At 40.2% G+C, this 5,882-nt stretch overlaps 1 long non-coding RNA gene across 2 annotated transcripts; it reads left to right on the forward strand.

Annotated features, from left to right (window-relative positions):
• Positions 1-404: 404 nt before the first annotated feature.
• LOC148008348 (uncharacterized) lies at positions 405-5,564 on the forward strand. Of its 2 annotated transcripts, none has more exons than XR_015690160.1 (3): positions 405-480; positions 1,156-1,231; positions 4,970-5,564. It is a non-coding gene; the product is annotated as an uncharacterized LOC148008348 (long non-coding RNA). The 2 variants fall into 2 exon arrangements; XR_015690161.1 differs by lacking the exon at positions 4,970-5,564 and adding an exon at positions 2,079-4,317.
• The last annotated feature ends 318 nt before the right edge of the window (positions 5,565-5,882 follow it).

Raw genomic sequence — 5,882 nt, forward strand, 5'->3', positions numbered from 1 at the left:
TGGTCTTCGACGAGGACTCCCTCTTACGTGTGTTTGGAAAACCAAATGACCACCGTTACGGTTAGACCACTTAACCCTTATGAATTCATTATTTCCTCAAAATCAATCATCTTACCTTGATCCTTTACGCCTCATCACCCACTTGTAGGGTGCGCATATGAGGTTACTTTTACTTAACGAGTGAAGAGTAAGATGATGTGGCTGAAATGAGAGGTTTTGTGAACGGATGACAAATTGGTCATTTAGCTCGAGTTCCGTAGCCTTCCTTCCACGTGGTGACATGTAAGTGGAAAGTGAAAATTTCATTTTCCCGCTCCTCGACTTCTTCCCGCTTGCAGCCATGAATTCTGTGTACCATAAATTCTTCTAACATCTCCTCCTATTGTCATGTACTCCCAATCCTGCACGCGATTCCTACATGCCTACTCTCTGCAGTGATTTCTGCATCTGTGTGCAGGTGAATCGGTCACAGATGAATCGGTGATCTCTCTCTCTCTCTCTCTCTCTCTCTCTCTCTCTACACCCTTCCCTTTTTGGCTCGTCATAAAAAATCGTAGCTGTAGAAGCGCTGCAGAATTTGGCATGAATCGGTGATCTCCCTCCCTCTCCCTCTCTCTCTCTCTCTCTCTCTCTCTCTCTCTCTCTCTCTCTCTCTCCACATCCTTTTTGGCTCGTCATAAGAAATCGTAGATGTAGAAGCGCTGTAGAATTTGGCTGCTTGTATCAAGTCGTAGTTGTCCAGAATCGCTGCAAGATTGGGCTGCCTGTCTAGGATCGTCGTGTCTGGAATCGTGATGTTTTTGTGTGAATCGTTGCTACGATGATTGGCCCGTCATCTCCATCCTTTGCCTTTTCCTGCAAAAGGCGTTGTTGTTCATTGGTTTATGTCTTGTCCTTTGATTATAGTACTTTTGTGGCATGCCCATTGTGAGTCTGTGCTCGATAGTTTTTGTGCATGTCATCGTTCCTGTGTGCATGATATTCGATGTGCTGTGATTTTAGGTAAGGTGAGATCAAAAGGAATTTGAAGGCCATCAACATTTGTGCACTTGATGTTTTCTGTGATGAGAATTTGGGTGCCATGAAAATGATTATAAACTAACAATTTTGCTGCCATCGTTTCTGTGCCTCATTGTTCTTCTGTTTTTTGTGCAGATCACTTCTTGAAGGAAGCACACAAAGAACAAAGGATCAAAAGGCCTCTTCTTGCTGCTGAGAATTCACCCAAAAGGTCTCCCTCCCTCCCTCCCTCCCTCCCTCCCTCTCTCTCTCTCTCTCTCTCTCTCTCTCTCTCTCTCTCATGCATAGGCATAAAGGGTGTTTGCATGCCAATTATTGCTAGAGGATCTGCTGATCAGAGGACCAACCCTGCATGGGCATTGGAAGCCATTGTTCATGCAAAAAGGTTTATTTTGTTATGTTGTAATACTCTTTCTGATAGGTTTATGTTGTTATATGTTTTGCTTTTATATCTTAGGGTATTGCTTATGGATATAAACTTTTAGTGAAATATGTTTATGTTGTTATGATTCTAATTTCTATCCTTTTGTTTTGTTCATGCCAAAATGGTTGATTTTGTTATGTTGTAATAGTCTTTCTGATAGGTGTTATATGATTCTGATTTCTATCATGTTGTATTGTTCATGCCAAAATGGTTGATTTTGTTATGTTGTGATACTCTTTCTGATAGGTGTTATACGATTCTAATTTCTATCCTTTTCTATTGTTCATGCCAAGATGGTTTATTTGGTTATGTTGCAATACTCTTTATGATAGGTATATGTTGTTATATGATCTACTTTTCTATCCTAATGTATTGTCCATACTAAAAAGTTTATTTTGTTGCATATATATGCTTTGTTTAAATTGGTAATACTCTTTCCAAGAGGTTTATGTTGTTGTATCATTTCATCTCATCAAATTTATGCTCCTATTAAGTGCCTATGTTTCTTGGGAAATGTTATAGTCCTTGAATTATATCTCATTGAATTAGTTTTGGGTGCAAATAGCCTCATTAAATCTCATTGCCTTCATTCAAGCCAATGAATTTACAAAATGCAAGTCCTTGTGTTGTGTAGGTTTCTTTTACAATGAATGATAGCAATCAAGGCTGTCAATTTGCAAGTGTGTTTAGTGCTTTCCAACCCCATGTTGTTGGAAGCTCTAGTCGCCAAATATTTGAGCAAGGTCAAGACGTAGTGACCCCTCAAACCATGCCTTCCTTTGCTCAATCTCAATTTTTCAACCCCTCCCCCTCCATTGTTCCAAGACTTTTACAAGCCTTGAGTGTGCAAGGCCATGCCAATTTCTCTCAATATAGCCAAACCCCTTCCCTCAATGGCAACCTTGGTACCTTTTCTCAAGAGATTGATGAGAGAGTTCCAAGCTCTCAGCCTGCACCTCCCTTGTCTCATCGCAATGTTGATCAGTCAATATTAGAGCAATCTCTTGCGGTTCTAGTGGCCCCTGCCAATCGAAGGTCCTCTTCCAAGTGTGTCTATGAGCAACAAAACTACTAGAAGCTCCATATCAGATGTAGTGGTGCCATCCAAGAAGTAGTCAGAAATTTGGTCATCTAGCCAAATTTCAACTTTGTTGGACTTTTATGAGGATAAATGGATTTCCATGAATCGTGGAAATTTAAAGGCAAAACATTGGGGTGAAATTGCTCAGGATGTTAATGCTAGGTGTGGCACTAAGTTTATTGATACACAATGTAGAAATAAGTGGGATAATATGAAAGCATACATGCAAAAGAGGTCAAAAGAGTCCACCACAAGGCCAAAACCATCTAGATGGGAGTTCTACTCTCGTATGAGTGAAGTCAACGGTCTTTAAGGAGGTTTTATAGGTGATGGGTTCATTGGTGGAGACACAATATCATTGGTTGATCATGAGGATGTGAACATGGGGCAAGGTGAAGGGCCTCAATCACACCCTACAACAGACACAACAGATGATGATGTGGAGGTGGTCGACAACACCGCAAACAAAAATGGGGAACCACTTTCAGATGAAGTCAATGCAAATCCATCAATTGGAGCAGTTCGAGGCTAAAGGAACAAGAAAAGAAAGTCAATATGTTTGGATGGAGTGGGTGCATCCATAGAGCGTGGGTGTAGTACCTTTGCCAATGCTTTCAAGGAGATAGAGCTCAAACGTTTGGAACTTGAGGAGAAACGCTTGGCTATGAATTTGCAAATTGCTCAACTTTTGGCTGCACGAAAAATACTCCACCTCCATCTCAATAGAGATGTGTTGCCATGTATGTTTGGGTTTGACAACTATATTTCGCCTCCATTTGAGTAGATGTTTTGTAAGAGGTACAAAGAACATGAAGTGTTAACATTCAAGTAGCCACAATGCCAATGTGGGCTTTGAAGAACATAAAGTGTTAACATTCAAGTAGCCACAATGGGTCAAATAACAATCATTGAGTGACTTGCATACACAAGGTCCACTCATCAAATATAGCTTGTCGAAGAGCTTGACCTTCCTCACGCTCGAATCTCTCCATGCGAGGTGCGGGTTGGTCATTAGGGTGAGGATCAATGTCATCCTCCCTGAGCTCCTCATTGTTTGTTTCCATCAAGAAATTGTGTAGAACACAACAAGCAACAATATATATGGGTACTCAATGAAGGTCTACATTGATGTCACATAAGATACACCATCTATTTTTTAGCATGCCAAAAACATTCTCAATGCAAACCATAGCCTCCATCAGCTAAGAGATATGGTAAGACAACGAACATTGCGAAGTTGCAATATTGGTTCTTGGAGGATCTCCTTTCCTCGCATTTTTTTGTAAAGGGATGAAGCCTTCCAATGAGCCGCATCATTTGTGCCTCCAAGAGCCATGACACAAACATCCCATAGTTGCTTTCTAGCATCACAAACGCCTTGTAGGAGGACCGAGTGGAAGTGATGTCCACCAATATTGAGCAGGTATGTCCTCATGATTTGGCTTCTTGATGAGCCGTATGTGAGACCCATCAATAGCCCCACACACATTTGGAAACATTGTCGATGCTTCAAAGTCTGAGATAATACTCCTTAGGCGTTGGCCTTCTGGAACACTGATGTACCTTGGTCATAGTTGAAAAGCCAATATCTGAACAATCAAATGGCAATATTTTCTTATTGTAGACTCACCCGCTCTAAAGGTATCAACGATGTGATGTGTAGACTCCTCATGTGCGAGACGAAGCAATGTACAATTGAGTGCTTTCTCGAGTTGTATTGGATCACAAACACATGATCTTTCAAGCTCAAGACGCGGCCAAAAGGGCGCAAGCTGTTGAAGGAGCACATGGAATCCCCTGTAAGAGACCCTATATCTTCTTCGATAAAGGTCGTCTCGGACATCAATTTCACGCACCCAATTTGATTGTTGTACGTGGTGCCAAAATGTGTGCTGCCTTGGAAAACCCCACCAATCCTAAATACAAATGAATGACAAAAATGTATCGAGCAAAAGAGGTGTGGATTGCAAAATGAGTATGAATATTATCTAGAATGAGACAAGGAGAGATGTTGATGGTGCGACATGTTCTTGTAGTAGTAGTATCTCTAGAAGTAGGTACAAAGGAAGAGGGTGTATTGTGCAAAGGAGTGTCGGCTATGGGAGGAGGAAGAGGGTATAATCAGCTTCAAAAGGAGACTGCCTGCTGCTATAATCAGGCGTTAAGCTTTGATTAGAGCAGAATGGAGGGACTACTTGGGGATGAACAGAGAAAAAGTGAGCCATGCTCATAGAGGATCATCGAGTAGGCAAGCATCAGAGAAACCTTCTTAATCCTCCAAAAGTTTAGTCTCCGTGTCCATAGTGCATTTCTTTTTTTGTTCCTTCTGTGACTAAGCTTGAGCTTAAGAGGATGTAGGACCTCTTGCAAAAATTTATACTTGGATAACGATGATGATCAGTGATGATGAGATTTCTTATGGTTTCCTTGTATTTTGTTCTCAGAACAAATGGAGCTGGAGCTCAAGTTTGAGTGAGGGACAACCTAGCCCAAATATGTTGAAAGCAATCTACTTTGTGGAAAGGTTGAGACTCTAGTGGAGTGTGAAACTGGACCTAAAGGATCCTGGAATGTTCAAGGAAGCTATGAAGGTTGCTAAGTATCAAGAGAGGAAGGCTGAGAAGAAAAGAGAGTTTGAACTAGCTAATGAGAATGTAAAAAGGTAAGAGAGGATATGTCCATTAAGACATGAAAGCCGACCTTTGTATGGAAGTAAGACTTTGGCAAACCACCTATAGTGGGAGAAATAACACTTTTCTTTTACTTAATTACACGAGTGTGTTTGAAGAGCCAAGTAAGAACAGTCGAAGAGAAAAATATAGGGAAACTAAGGAGAAGTCTTTGGGTTCTTATGGAAGTATCTAGAGTGTCAATGCCTCTACAGCACAAGAGATAATTATGAAGAGAGCAACACAAGGTTTAACGAGGATGGGTATAGTGATAAGGCTTTGAGTGTGAGCTCTTATGCTATGAGCACAGATGATTCAAGATGTTTTGAAAATAGTGTGACGAGTGATCTTCAAGACTTGAGTGACAAGAATGAGTCCATTGACATTAGGAAAAATCATGTGGGTGGAAAAAAGGAGCTCTCAATGTCCAAGGATAAAAAAGAAAATAAGTTACTATATGTATATTCTCTACATCATGTGCATTCAAGGCTTATTTATAAATATCCTTATCTCTAAAATTTTCATGAATAAAACATAATCTTAAATTTCATATTCAATCTATAAATAACACATCTATATTACATCCTTCTATATGTAAAAATTTGTATACAAATGGTATTTTAAAAATACATTTTGTTTTAATCCACATGATGCACATATATACTCATGAGTAACTTACTCGAGATCA

The sequence above is a fragment of the Lygodium microphyllum genome, unplaced genomic scaffold (genome assembly GCF_053477565.2).
Source record: "Lygodium microphyllum isolate KBCC unplaced genomic scaffold, Lygodium_microphyllum_v1.1.10 scaffold_174, whole genome shotgun sequence".
In the NCBI taxonomy this organism is placed as follows: domain Eukaryota; kingdom Viridiplantae; phylum Streptophyta; class Polypodiopsida; order Schizaeales; family Lygodiaceae; genus Lygodium; species Lygodium microphyllum.